Genomic DNA, 16,328 nt, shown 5'->3' on the forward strand with positions numbered 1-16,328 from the left:
CAAAAACTCAACAGGTTTGTTTATTGAAAAAATCACTTTATGGGTTTAAGCAAGCTCCTAGGCAGTGGTATATTAAATTTTACTCATATGTAAATACCTTGGGGTTTATGAAAAGTAATTATGATTCATGTTTCTTCTTCAAGAGATCTGATGGTCCTGAATCCATTAATTTGCTATTGTATATTGATGATATGTTACTTGCATGCCATGATAAATCTGAAATAGAATCTGTCAAGTTTAAACTGAAATCAGAATTTGAAATGAAAGATCTAGGTAAAGCTAAAAGAATTCTAGGAATGGATATAGAAAGGGACAGAAATAATTACATGCTATGTCTAAAACAAGAAAACTATGTAAAGAAAATTCTAGATAAGTTTTCTATGATTGAATGTAAATCTGTATCCCTGCCCCTTGCAAATCATTTCAAATTATCATGTGATCAGTCACCAAAAACTAAAGAAGAAATTGATAGAATGAAAAATGTCCCATATGCTAATGCAATAGGATCTATAATGTATCTTATGGTATGCACTAGACCAGATCTAGCTCATGGAATAAGTATTTTGAGTAGATTCATGGCAAACCCAGGTGAAACTCATTGGCTATCCATTAATTAAACAAGAAATAGCTCATCAAGGTGGAGTTTGTTATTATTTGGGCTACCTCGCTATTTCTAAAGAATTGGGCCTATCTCATTGGTTTAGTACCCGGCCCATTAACAAAAATGTGTCCTTTGCAAATAACGTTTTTGGCCTCCCTCAAGTGAAGCCATCTGCCGTACACGTGGCTTCTTGGCTGCCCTTGATCTGTGACGATTGCTTTTAAGTATTTAAACTCTGGGCTCTTCATTCTTCGGCTGTGCAGTTCTTTCTTTCTCTCTCGAATGTTCTATTTGTGTGTATGAACTAGGGTTCTTTTCAAATTGGTAACTATTCATCTTCGTGATGATTTCTCTGCAATTAGTGTTTAGAGTTGTATACAAAATCTTTGTGTAAGGTTTAGTGTTACCATATTTCAAATAGAGAGGTTAGAGGGAAATTGAAGAAATCTGTAATTTCTTCATACATTTGTACGTTTCTTGGTGATTTAGTGGATCTAGAGTTTAATCGCGCAATCGATGCTCAACGGGTGAGTAGGTTTTGTGACCGAACATCCGGACCCTTTATGGGTGAAAAATTCTCTGTGTTCTTATTTCTATTTTCTGAAATTCGTTTTAAATTTCTCAAAATCGAACAAACACGTTGTTGAAATACCAACAGTTTGTTATCATTGTTGTCGCCACTCGTATAAATTGAAACAAAAGTAATTCATCTAAAATCCAAATGAATGCCTTCAACTTCTAAGAATCTAAATACACGGTAATATTCATAATGCAACTAATACGACTTGAAAAGTTCCAATTTCTTTAGATCGACCAAGTGAATCTTGTAATGAACCTGAACTGAGCAAGGTATAAAAATAGAGTAATGAAGTTTAACCCTAAGATAGATTTAGAAATATAATTTAGGCTTTTGTAGCCGACCCCAAAGATACGTGGTCAGCCCCGACAAACTTGCCTCGAAACAAATATAATTCATCGAGTGCGGTTTATTTATTGCTTCGGGTTTGTCTAGTGCGGTTTATCTGATTGACGTGGTTTGTAGACTATTGCATCAACCCGAAGGTTTACCCAATATACACTCGAAGGTAGTGGCTACGGATTCTTCTGTCATCCAAAATAATAATAATAATAATAATGAATGCCTGCAAGATTGAAGAATTTTTCCTTTCTTCTTCTTGGCTTTTGCCTGTAAATTTGAGTTCTTCAAGTGTTCATCATCATCATCAGCAGTTAAATCACTCTGGTAATGGATTCTACTATACCCTTCAGACACTGAAGAAGATTTCTTTAAAGAAGATGACCTCTTCCCCACTCTTTGAATAAAAGATTTCTCAGTCACGTCCTTATGAGAAGGGACAGAACATTTTCTCTTCAAGATTTCTCCAAAAATCTCTCCTAGGCCATCCTCAATTTCGTGTTGGCTATCTAATCCGGCATTCTGGGATAATTTTTAGGGCATTTTTGTTTTATTTCCAGGGATTTGGGGGGGTTTTAGCAATAGATGTTGGTGTATGAGATGGGAAAGAAAGATCAGAAAGATCTATAGATTTTGATCTTGTTTTATAAACTTGGTCTGATTATTGAGTATGATCCACTCATTTTTTCAAGAGAAATTGTAGATTTGGGATGAATTTCAGTGGAATGTGAAAGAACGAAGACGAGAGAAACTAAAATAAGAAGTCAATCATACATAGAAAAGACCTATAACATGCAAAAGTGGGTGACAGGAAATAAAAAGTGATGCCATGTTCAGAAGGAGATTAAGACATGCTTGACTTCTTGCTCAAAAGTGATTTAGGGCATGATAGGCTCCATTTTCCATGTTAGAGATTGGTTTTCCACCAAACCTTTGATGTGACCCATTTCTTCATGTTTTCAAGGAATTGATTTTCCTTCGATTTTGATGGAAATTGATTTTTCAGCTTTTTTATTTTTTTGGCAATTAGAACAAATTTTATTTCCAATTGTAATAAATTAATCCCTTTAATTGACAATTTTTATGAAAAATAAAACTAAACGAACATCAAAAAATAGAAAATTTCAACATTTTCAAGTATAAATTATACCAATCAAAAATATTTAATTGATAATTCCCAAAAAAATAAGTTCTAAGCAATTCATTTATCTGAAATTTATTTTTTTCTATCCAAATTTCATTATTATAATCAAACGTGTGTCCTTTGCAAATAACGTTTTTGGCCTCCCTCAAGTGAAGCCATCTGCCGTACACGTGGCTTCTTGGCTGCCCTTGATCTGTGACGATTGCTTTTAAGTATTTAAACTCTGGGCTCTTCATTCTTCGGCTGTGCAGTTCTTTCTTTCTCTCTCGAATGTTCTATTTGTGTGTATGAACTAGGGTTCTTTTCAAATTGGTAACTATTCATCTTCGTGATGATTTCTCTGCAATTAGTGTTTAGAGTTGTATACAAAATCTTTGTGTAAGGTTTAGTGTTACCATATTTCAAATAGAGAGGTTAGAGGGAAATTGAAGAAATCTGTAATTTCTTCATACATTTGTACGTTTCTTGGTGATTTAGTGGATCTAGAGTTTAATCGCGCAATCGATGCTCAACGGGTGAGTAGGTTTTGTGACCGAACATCCGGACCCTTTATGGGTGAAAAATTCTCTGTGTTCTTATTTCTATTTTCTGAAATTCGTTTTAAATTTCTCAAAATCGAACAAACACGTTGTTGAAATACCAACAGTTTGTTATCATTGTTGTCGCCACTCGTATAAATTGAAACAAAAGTAATTCATCTAAAATCCAAATGAATGCCTTCAACTTCTAAGAATCTAAATACACGGTAATATTCATAATGCAACTAATACGACTTGAAAAGTTCCAATTTCTTTAGATCGACCAAGTGAATCTTGTAATGAACCTGAACTGAGCAAGGTATAAAAATAGAGTAATGAAGTTTAACCCTAAGATAGATTTAGAAATATAATTTAGGCTTTTGTAGCCGACCCCAAAGATATGTGGTCAGCCCCGACAAACTTGCCTCGAAACAAATATAATTCATCGAGTGCGGTTTATTTATTGCTTCGGGTTTGTCTAGTGCGGTTTATCTGATTGACGTGGTTTGTAGACTATTGCATCAACCCGAAGGTTTACCCAATATACACTCGAACGTAGTGACTACGGATTCTTCTGTCATCCAAAATAATAATAATAATAATAATGAACGCCTGCAAGATTGAAGAATTTTTCCTTTCTTCTTCTTGGCTTTTGCCTGTAAATTTGAGTTCTTCAAGTGTTCATCATCATCATCAGCAGTTAAATCACTCTGGTAATGGATTCTACTATACCCTTCAGACACTGAAGAAGATTTCTTTAAAGAAGATGACCTCTTCCCCAATAGCATTTTGGAATAGTAATTTGATGGAGAATGTGTAGTTAAAAAAAAATAATAATTTAATTTGCGCGTAATATTATTTTATTGAAGAATGTTTGATCGAAAATAAGGGAAAGAAAAATGTATTCTAAACTAAATGAGAATCAAACAACGCTTAAAATTTAAATAAAATAATTATTTTGTTGAAGTTGAACATACATAATTTTGTTATAAGAATAAATCGTATTCACCAAATAATATTGTTGTTTTATATAATTCAAAGAAAGAGCACGGTGTTAGAACTTTTACAATTGCATTAAAACCACTAAAATCTTACATATATTATTTTGAATTTAGCAAGTGTCATAAAAGTCAAGCTTTCAATGTATTTTTGAATAGCTCGCAGGTTCAATTCCCCACTGGTCCTTTCCTTGTTTCAATGGTTTTTGGTAAAAATTGTATAACTGAAAATGTTATACAATAAATTGGTGGACAAAAGTTTAGAACTCGGGACATCCAAGAAACATTTGCAAGCGTTAGCCAACTTATCTAGAAGGAATGGTTGAAAGAAAAATGAAATACTAGTAATATATCCTAAATCCTTGTCTATTCTTAGCCAAGAAAAAAAAAAAAAAAAAAAAAAAACTCCTGGCAAATCCAGCACTCGCAGCCGTTGGAGCTTGCCAGGTGCTAGATTCGCTAGTGATTATGGTAAGAGAAAAAAAGCTTAACTAGTGTACTAAACATACTTTATTACAAGTTTACGAATGCCGAAGTTTTACAATCAACCTTACCAAACAAGTCATAAACGTATGTCTGGTACGTGGGGTTTGTTCAATAAAGGACTTCTATATACTATCTGACTTAGAGGATGTTTGGTAATGATTAAAATTAGATTTTTTTTAGTAAATTGTGATAGAAATTTTTAAAATGTGTGGTTAAAAAGTTGTAGGATTCATGAAAAATGTGGCTAATATTAATTATTTGATTTTAATTTAAATTAAAATAAGATTTTAATCCAAATAAAACAAACGATTAGTCTTATCCAATCCAACATGTACTTTGGTAAATAGATATTTGCATTGCAGTAGGTGCATGTTTGTCATCTCATTAAAATATGAATATTATAACAGTAACTTTTTATGACATCTATTTGTCACAGTTTCACATGGCAAAAATAAAGCGAGAAATGGTAGTTGAAGTTATGGAAAACTAATTTCGATGTCAAAATAATGTTGGCAAATTTAAATTAGACAGTGGAGAAATAGTTCAACTGTAGATGGGTTTTTCCTTTTAGTTATACCTTGGACTATGTCATACGAATTATTGAAAAAACTATAAACGTTTGTATGTAAGTATTGAATATTACGTTGTTTACAAGTAAGAGAGACATATCCAATCCAACATGTTATAAGGAGTCCATATTTGCTATTCCGAACTTGTCTTTCAAATACAATTTTGACACTTCGACACATCACATTTTAAAAGCAACTGAGAAGAAGTTAAGGTGTGAAAAAATATGTTTTGTATCCCATTTGCTAATAAGAATTGTCAAAATGTATTAGGGACAACTAATGGGATAGTAAGTTCAAGATAAAAAAATCCAACTCCACTACAAGTTTACAATTCTGATTAGCACATAAGGCCCAAATTCATGGAGTAACGCATGTATCAATTAGATTTAGCCTTCGTCTAGCTAAGTTATAAATAATTTGTAAATTATTTATAAATGGTTAAACTTTTTTTTCAGACACACATTTCAATTAACCCACAAATATTATCCACTTATTTGCGACTCATTTCTATGTATTCGTAAATTGAACCATTGATAAATTCTTCTCAAACAGAGGCCAAGTATTGTGTAAGATAAAAACTTGGATTTGGAGGGGGCTATGAAAGTCAAATTAGATTAGAAATGGTGGTTGGAAGTTGTGGAAAAACCATCTCTCTGTTGTCATATAACGTCGGCACAAATAAATGAGTCAATGGAGATTGGAGAGTATTATATCTGTGTGAAATAGAAGAACTCTAGATGGACTCTCTTAGCAGTGATATTAAATGCTATAAGTATTAGGTTCCACTCTATTAGCCTTGTGGAATTTGTTGTGTCTGCTTGTAGACAACATGGGATGTTGCAAATTATGTGTTGGTTGGCAATGCACATTCTTGGTGGACGAGGATGGTGGGCTATCTAGACAAGTAGACAATTAAACAAGGCCAAGCTAGGGTAAGGGGCCTTAGTCGTTTTCTCCACTCTGTACGAGCCAGCTCATCGGCTTTTTTCCCTCAATAACAAACCGAAGAACACATTAAGATGCAATTAGGCTCGTACTCCAACCACGACATGGTAGACCGCTTTGAGCCTCAAATTCTTCTCTAGGGTCAAATTGACATAGCTTTTATAAAATGTGAGTCGTGTCATGCATTTGAGTTGGTTGTGCGGACCTCTGCAAGGAAGCTTGGCCTACTCCAACGACCAATAATTTGCAATTGAGTTCAACACTTACTCATCTTATGGTACACAGTATTGAACAATACTACCATATAATGATAATACAAAGCTTTAACTTATTTTTTCCTCCTATAATCAAGTCGAGCATGTCAAAAAAAGTTGTAAGACTCATGAATGTGATTGACTTTCATTGTTTCACACATTTCATTTGATGGAGATAGAAATCAAGATTAAATTGACCAATAAATACTCTTTATTTCAACCAAATACGGAGGATTCTTTAAAATCACTATCTAGTTGATTCTACACAATATTGAGCACTTGTTCGATCAATAAGTTATTTGATTAACAATGACAAATGATCTCAAAATTAAATATTTCAATTAACAAAATCATATGCTTGCGGCAGCAACTTCTAAACAAACACAATGCAACTTAATCGTAATTACATTATAGCTTCTAGTCTCATACAAATAAGCATTAAATTTTAATAAAAAATCCATAAAAAGCGGGAAAAAAAAAAAAAGGAGAAAGATTAAAGCAGTTCCCTTCCACATCTGCATTCAGATGACATCATTGTTTTAGGCTTATTCAAAAGCAGGAGAAGCGCTGAAGGATGCAGGAAAATATCAAGGAATTCATCCATTTTAGTGAATTTGAGGTATGAATATAGCACTGAAGCTTCAATGTCATTCTCTCCATGATCAAAGTTCATGGTAACTCCCTTTATAAAGACAATGAAGTATGGAGACTGGTATGTTGATTGGATCTGACAAAGCTGCCAAAGAAAAAAAAAAAACCGTAAAAATAAATAGAGTATTGGATAAGACTTGACGATATAACAGATTCTCTAATATTGTCACTGCAACCTTACCAAACAAGATGTTATTTTTTTGATAATCTGAAAGACAAGTTTTTGAAAACTATGAAAGCACAATATATGATAGTGCACAAAATTATTTCTTTTTAAAGTTAAACCCCCTTGGAGTCACGATTGTCTCACTAATTGATTAATGAACTATGTATTGGAAATATACTCTCCGAAATCGTTGATTCTTCATTCCCAAAACATCGAAGCGTTGATCTCCTAAATACGATCCCACTCATTAGGGCCTCAAAGAATATGAATAGCGATTAATGCTACATTAGCCCATCAAGATTAAGGTGACTCATTCGATAATTGAGTAAAATCTTACTCCAATTGGCCACAAATAAGATATTTACGAGGTCTTGTTTAATGTATTCCTAACACATCATTGTTCTTAATCTAGACAAACCTTAATGAAATCAATTCAATGTCATCAAGATAAAGTGTCCAACTATATCTACTAATTGCCAATGATGACTTCCGATCACATTACAAATTGTGTCACTACACCTATCAATTCTACATTTTGTATAATCTCATATTATCATGGGAACTTAGATTAATCACTCATATCAGATACCAATAAAATGATAAAATCAAATATATGTCATTCACAAAATTCTTTCTGTTGGCACTGAAGTAACAATCTTCCACTTGTCCTTTAGAGTAAGTATGACATATCAAGCATACCTATCCTCTCGAGAAGACCTTCAAAAACTTAAGCAGATAAGTGCTTATTAAATAGGTTCGCAAGATTATTAGACATACTTATCACATTAATAACTCCTAGGCTCTTTTGCTGAAAGTACAACTTCAAGGTCTATCAAAATCTTCCTAAGCCATATAGCATCCTTAGTAGCTTTACAAGCTGCTAGATATTTTTCCTTTACGGTGGAATGATCATTCAAGATTGATTGATACTTCTTAATACCACAACTCCAACAATCAAAAACATAAATCTCAATGTTGACTTCCTAGATTTTCAGTTGGAACAAAAGTCCGAGTGGGCATACCCAATTGGAGTCAAATCATCCCCTAAATAGACAAAGCATAAAATCTCTTGTTCTCTGATACTCATTGTCCATTGTTCTAGTCTCGGGTTAGGTTGATAGTGACTAACAATACTATAATTAGATATGTGGTCTAATGCAAAACATATTATACGTGAGGCTTTCAGCAGTCAAATCGTAAAGAGCATTTTCATGTAATCATCTCATTAGAAGTCTTGGAAGAATGCTCCTTAGATAGATAAATTTAGCGTGTAAAATAATTTATAGTATTTTGAAATTATGCACTGCAAATTTAGACAATATCTTATCAATAAATAAAGTTTAGGATAAATTTATCCATTTGTTCTTTGTATCTGCAAAGATACGGATGCCTAGAGCAACGCCAGATATTCCCAAGTTCCTTGTTTATGCTTGTATATGTAAGGCTTATCCATATTTTGATCAAAATAGTAGGTCTTAATAGTTTGATCAAATTTAACATATCAAGACTTGGACATTTGCTTAAGTACATAAATGAGCCTTAGCAACTTGACAAATTTCCTCCCACGGCCTTCTTTTGCAAACTCCTAAGGTTTCATGATGTAGATGGTCTTCTCAAGATATCCATTAAGGAAAGAGTTCTTATTAAAACAAGATCTAAAAATATTCAACCTAATTATGGAAACTGCAGATTACAATATAAATCCTAAACTACTACATCAAGGTTTAGATCTTTCAATTGTAGGCTCAGACCACGCCCCTTTTACCATCACAGAGGCACCGAGACTCAAACACAAGCCCTCATAACCCCAACACATCAAGGTCGCTTCACTGGAAACCAAAAAAGGACTGCCTACCTTCAACAGATTACTCACACAAAGGAGAATCACACAAGAACACAATTATCACAAAGATAATCAACCAGAACTCTCACACAGAGAAGAAGGAAGTGTCACAAAGACGAAGAACACGAAGGTTCCAGAAGGCAGAGAGAAAAATCAGAGAACAGAATGACGATCCAGCTCCCAAACACGAGCTAAGGATCCTATTTATAGATAATATCATCAACCGTTGATCAGCGGGTCAATCCAACGGTCCAAGAGCGACTAAGATGTGTGGGCTGGGTATTGGGCTCGGTTAAGTGGGCCTTCTAGGTATCTAATTAATGGACCAAGTATTGAATCCATATTTGGGTCTTTTCATCATTGCCTAATAGTTGGACTGGATCAAATGGCATCACAGCCCAACAATTCTTAACATCCATTCATCACTCTTTATAGTCATAATGAGCAATAAATATATAAACGAATTTGGATAGACTTAATCATAACGATCGACAAGAATGTTTCCTCGTACTCGCTACCTTCTCTTTAGATAAAACCTTAGCCCTTGATGGTCTTAACATTCCAATCTACCCCTCTTCTAGTTTTAAAGACCCACTTGCTTACCATATATTTGACCACATTAGATGCGTCTACAAGATCCAAAACCTTGTTGGTATATATACATATTCTATCTCTAAATTCATGGAAGCTTTCCACGAGTTAATATCTACATCTTCTATCACGCCTTCTTAAATGATCCTCCTCTTATTCAATAGAGACATCCTGATAAGACACTCCATTGAACAAGTATCTAGAATATGGTATCACAATCCTCCGACTATGTGGAACCTTTGGCGTACACTTATTCGACTAATGGTTATTTCATTCCTCCCACTTCTAGGTCTTATCCCTTACTGGGACTAATCTTTTCGACTTCCTTATCATGACATACAGTTGAGGTAGAATAATGGGTACCTCATTCAATATTACCTCCAATTTTTCACGTGTTCATTTATGGTCTATGGGCGCAACTCTTGGTGGAACCACTTGCACATTCGTCTCATTAGATCTAGTGACTATTGGTTCCATGAGAGGTTTCTAAGTCTTTAGTGTTTACTCTATGTGGAAATATGTAGCCGAGTTGTTTGAACCATGTTAGTAGAGTTGTCTTGTAAAAGGGTTGTGTTTAAACTAACAAATACCTTTTCCTCTAGAGGGCTATAGTAGTAACCACTTGTTCATTCTGGATAACCATAAATAGACAAAACTCCGACCTTGACTCTGTTTTATTTGCCTTTTCCTTTAATACATGTGATAGACATCCCCAATCATAATGATTTATTCCATATAGATTGTTAACCTTACGCCGATCAATTAGGAAAATTATTCAACTTAATATTAGCCTTGGAAGAATACAAAGTACCTAATACCTAGCACTTTTGCACTGGAAACCAAGTTCTCTATAACTTTGCAAGCATAATAACATTCATCCAAAAACAAACATAAATAATTAGATAACATAAATTAAGGATTTCAAGCTACAGTCTGCACTATTGCTCATGTGACAACACTCAGAGAGCACTCTTCATCACTGGATCCATTGTTACCTAGAGCCCTTGCAAGGAGTTGCAAATAAGATTATTGACTCTAGAATCCATAGAACATATGTTAGAAGAATCAACCACAAAGCAAGGCTCAATAAAATGAGCATTACCTTTACATTTCTTCCCCTTAGCCAGCTATTTGAAGAAATTTCTCTTCCATTGACCTTTCTACACAAATGAATCAGTTTTCCTTGTTTTATCATCGGTCTTAGCCTTCTTCTCTTTTGGTTTCTCATCGATCTTCTTGTTAGACATCTTCCTTTTTTACCTCTCTTAATACTAGGAGACTTGGGATGAGAAAGTCCAACCATCAAAGTCAAATCATCTCCACTGCTAGGCTTTGTGATATAGGGTCTGGGACGTTACACATTACTTCAACTTTTAAAATTACCAGGTTTACGTTCCAAACAATTTATTAATTCGACTTTATAAAAGAAAATTGACTAATTAAAGCAACAAGTCACTTTTAATTAGTTTTCTGGATGATTATACATACAAGTCAAATTTCCCAAGTTTTAATGTCGCAAAAATAATATGAAAAGCAGTAAAACACAAGATTTGTTGATGGAGAAACCCAACGTGGGAAAAATTCTAGAATCAAGCCAGTTACTTCCATATAGACATTATGGATACAATGCGATTTCAGTCTAGCAACTTTCACTAGTTCTAGCTATTGTAATTCCAATAATCTCTAAAATTCGCTGTCAATCTTCTAATCTCACGATCTATTGTTGTAGATACTATACAGCCACTCCACTAGATTTCCCGATCTATCTCCTGTCGCCTCCAAGATCCGATGTCTTCTTTCAGCCTCCTGATCTTATACTGATTGTCTCTTCTAATTGGAATTCTAAGAACCTCCTATTTTTGTGTTTTTCATGCCCTTGAAGTCCACCTCTCTAAATCCTCAATGAGAGATTTCCTTCCTCAAAGAATTAAGAAAACCAAATGTTTTGGATTCTCGAACCTTCGATATTTTTCCAAAACTCGGCTGCCGGATTACAAGATCAACATGAATGGATCAATGTTTGAAACACTCCTTGGATTTCTCAAAATATGTTGTGAAGATGTTATGAAGATGAAGCACAATTTAGCAACCTTCAAGATTTCGTCCATGACTTGTATATTTATAATTGGGGGCGAATAGGTGTCATGGGTCGTGTAAAATTCTCCAAAATCATGACTTAGGGTTTGACTATGTAACACTATCACTCAAGCAACAACTCAACGAAAAACGAGCAACGACTTTTTGCTCGAGCGACGCAGGGGCGACAAGCGAGCGACAAGCTTACTATTTTTAATGCTCAAGCAACAACTTGGTAAGCAGTTAGCAAAAATTTGGTGAGTTTTCTGTCTTGTTCCAAACTCAAACCCTAGCCTAAACTATCTATACAAATTTCAACCCAAGTCCTTGACTTTTTACACATGATCAATTAAGTCCTTTTTGTTCACAAAATTTTCAATTACAACATTGAACCTAACAATCTCCCCATTTGACATTCTATAACAAAACTATGCAAATTAAGTCAAGACTTGAAAATAAATAAATTAGTCTACCCAGTATACCCAATCATTGAGTCTTGCATTCCTTGTTAAACTTGTTTCCTGAAATCCAAAACTCACATACCCAATTTGAAAGCACATGATACAGAAAATATAACAAATAAAACACTTAATTACAAATCAACATGCTAGTTTGAGACGTGACATTATTGTCAATCAAAACACCAATCGAATCACTAACATCACTAAACATCAAAATTCAAACATCAATGGACATGATATGGAATGAAATGCAAAACTCACCCTTTAAGTAGTAATACTATGTACTATGTCTCTCCCCAATAACCCCTGGACATAAATATCAACAAATGCAATTCAATTGCTCTCCCCCTACGTATATGCTCTTTATTTTATCTCTCTCCCCCTATGTATACGCTTTTTATTTTCTCTCTTCCCCTCAGTTTCATATTTCTCTCCCCCTTTTTGTCACAAATGCTAAAGGAAATTATATCAAAATCAATTAGAACAATAAAATATAACCACTTAAAAATGTAGTTGATAGCATACAGAAGTATAATTAACAAGTAGCAAACCTCCTTATGTACTCATTTTAATTAAAAATGGAGTAACTAATATAAGTGGCTCATGTGTGTAAAGCGTCACTAATCTAATGCAAGCAGAACTCCAAACCTTAATTATGTAAGAAGGGATATGCTAATCACTGCCAATAAGTATAGTCTCCTACTTACGAAAGTCAAACAATGTAAGCGCATTAAAACCTATACTTATTATTTACATTTTTCTTCTCCTGACTTTTAGCATTTATATTTTTCAAATTTTCACATTTTTCTAGCTCATTATATTTTTCAAATTTTTCAAGCTCATTCATTTTTATTTTAAGTGTAGGTTCTTATCCATTAGGCAACTAAGATGACCCCCGAAGCAAGCTTTAGACCGATTAACTCAAGTCAGTTAACCACAAATACCAAGTTTTAAGGAACCCCGCAGGCTTAATTACTCGAATCAAATAGGCCCCAAGAAAAACATTAAGATATTGAGCTTTTATATGATTGGGGAATATTTTTTAGCTAAGTGCGACAGCCATCCCAAATCTTACACACACTTTAAAGTCCCATTAACAATTTCATAGTGTGTATAGTACAGATAGCACATGAAAACACCTATATTAAGCACTCCACTATAACCTAAGCAAGAAATGGAAATTATGCTGCAGCATATCAATTTTACCAATACATGATCACAACTTGTAATTTCAAGAATTATATATCATGTTGTAGTGGAAGTTTCCATTTTCCCAAATTTTTGTATTTTTTTTTCATCTTTTAAATTTTTTTTGTGTTTTTCCTTTTCAAAAATGAATGTGTAGCATACAAAAAAAAAATTAAATTAAATTAAATTTCAAGCACACAAAACAAAGTAAAATATGCATGCATCAATGCAAACCAATGAAAATGCACATGCATGAAACAAAAAAGAAATATACAAATCCAGGGGATGCATGCATAAATCATATGACGGTTAAGAATAAGCATGCATAAAAAATACTAATCAGTTAGGTATATGAGTGCTTTTTTCCTTAAGATCACCGTGATCTACTTCAAGATTTTGCAAATCATAGTTTTCCACCCATATTTGTCCAGTGGGAGAGGAGATCCCAGATAGTTGTGTCACCAATTTGGTCAAACAATTCGCCTGATCAATAAGGAATCCAATCTGACCAATAAATAGCTGATTTTTTTTGTTTCTATTGATGGTCATGTTCCTATTTCTTTTTAGGTAATGATAACATCTCGAGCATACGTGACCTAACTTTCCACAGTGATAACATGTAGGGATAAACATAGGACCAATTTTATGTAGAGGCTGACATCTATTCGTAGGTTGATGGGTCCTACGCAGTCTGATAGACTTTTGTCCTACAGATCCTTATCCTTAGGTTTGGGGTTAGGCACATGTTTAGACTGGTTTGTGACAAGGACAAATGTGGTCTTGGACGTGCTAGCAACATCATGATCTTTTCCCTTATATCTTAAACCTCCTTAGTTTTCAACGGCTTGCCCATTCATAGAATGTTATCTAACTTTGATGAACCACTAGTGAAGGCAAGCAGTTGAGACTTAGAATGCTCTAAATCGCTCATAAGGTTCGTAACCTGGATTTCTAAAGTCTCATTCTTGACGGTCAGCTCACTGACTTTCTTAGAGGACCTCTCAAGCTCATCGGTGAGATTCTTAACCTGAGACCCTGAAGATTCATTCATCAATTTTAGTTCACTCAGGATTGAGGAATATTCCTTAATGTATGCGACTAACTTCTCTTTTTCCAATTGAAGCTCCTTAGCCGTTGTACTTAAGGCTTTGTTCTTATTGAGAATCTTAAAACTCTTTTGATACATTTTCTCATATGCCTCTTGGATATCTTCCTCACTTTCAGATTCTCCTTCAGTTTCCTCACCAATATTTATGTCATCATTTCTCTCACTTCCCTAGTCAAATTTACTCTTAACCCTTGCAACGAAGCTACATATTTTTCACTTTCCTCACGAGTGGATTTCTTACTCTAATTGTTTGAGCTAGACTTGTCATCAGTGAGAGTAATATTCATAGCCTTTTCCTCAACTCTCCTAGCACCAAAGCACACATTCCTTACATGACCGAAACCTTGACAGTTATGACATCTCACTGATTTCTATCTTTTCCTAGATTCACTCTGGCAATCCCTTTGTCATTCCTGAGGCTTCTTCTTATTAGGTAGGCCAACTCCTCATCATTGGATGAATCTAAATCAGAATATTCGATCTTGTTATTCCTCACAGATTTCAAGGCCAAAGGCTTTTCCATAACGGGTTTATCTAAGGTCAGCTCATAGATATGGAAGGATCCAACTAACTCTTCCTCATTGATAGTATCTATGTCCTTACTTCCCTCAATCGTTATGACTTTAGGCCTGAAACGCTCGGGTAAAGATCTAAGAATATTTCTTACTATCTTATGTTCAGGGATTTTCTCTCCTAGGTTTAAGCTAGAATTTACTATATCATTTAGGCTCTCATAGAAGACATCAAAAGTCTAATCATCTTTCATCCTGATTTTTTTCAAACCTAGTGGTCAGTATCTACAAATTCAAATTTTTAACCACCTGAGTTTCCTCGTACGTGTTTTCTAAGATATCCCAAACTTTTTTCGCAACTTTACACATGGACACTCTCCTAAACTTTTCTGGGAAAATAGCCATAAATATGGCATCAAAGGCTTTGCTATTCTAGTTATATCTATCTAATTCAGCCTTAGACCAAAAATGGCATTATCCTAACTTTCCAATATGTGTACTTGTTACCGTCAAGATGGGGCAAAATTGTGGACGAGGTACTCATCTAGATAACATAAGGGCAGGACACGCAAATAGGCTTTGATACCACTTGTGAAATTGGGTCTGGGACGTTACACAATACTTCAACTTTTAAAGTTATCAAGTTTATGTTCTAGACAATTTATTAATTCGGCCTTACGTGTGGAATTGACTAATTAAAAAACAAGTCACCTTTAATTAGTTTTTTAGATGATTATATATACAAGTCAAATTTTCCTAAGTTTGAATGCATCTATAATAATATGGAAAGCAGTAAAAACACAAGATTTGTTGATGGAAAAACCAACGTGGGAAAAACTTCGGGACTAAGCCAGTTACCTCCACTATAGACGATTAAGGATACAGTGTGATTCCACTCTAGCAACTTTCACTAGTTCTAGCTCTTGTAATTCCTGTAATCTCTAAGATTGGCTATCAATCTTCAAGTATCATGATCTGCTGCCGTAGATACTATCTAGCCACTCAACTAGACTTCCCGATCTACCTCCTACAACCTCCAAGATCTACTATCTTCTTCCAGCCTCCAGATCTTATACCAATTGTCTCTTATAAGTGGAATTTCAAGAACCTCCTGTGCTTTTCATGAGCTTGAAGTCCACATCTCTCAATCTCCAGTGAGAGAGTCACTTCCTCAAAGAATTAAGGAAGCCAGGTCCTTTGGATTCTCGAACCTTTGATGTTTTTCCAAAACTTGGTTGCCAGATCAAAAACTATTTTTAACGCTTGAGCAACAACTTGGTGAAAAGCTAGCCAAAATTCAG

Source organism: Olea europaea, chromosome 23 (assembly GCF_002742605.1).
Source record: "Olea europaea var. sylvestris chromosome 23, O_europaea_v1, whole genome shotgun sequence".
Taxonomy (NCBI): Eukaryota; Viridiplantae; Streptophyta; class Magnoliopsida; order Lamiales; family Oleaceae; genus Olea; species Olea europaea.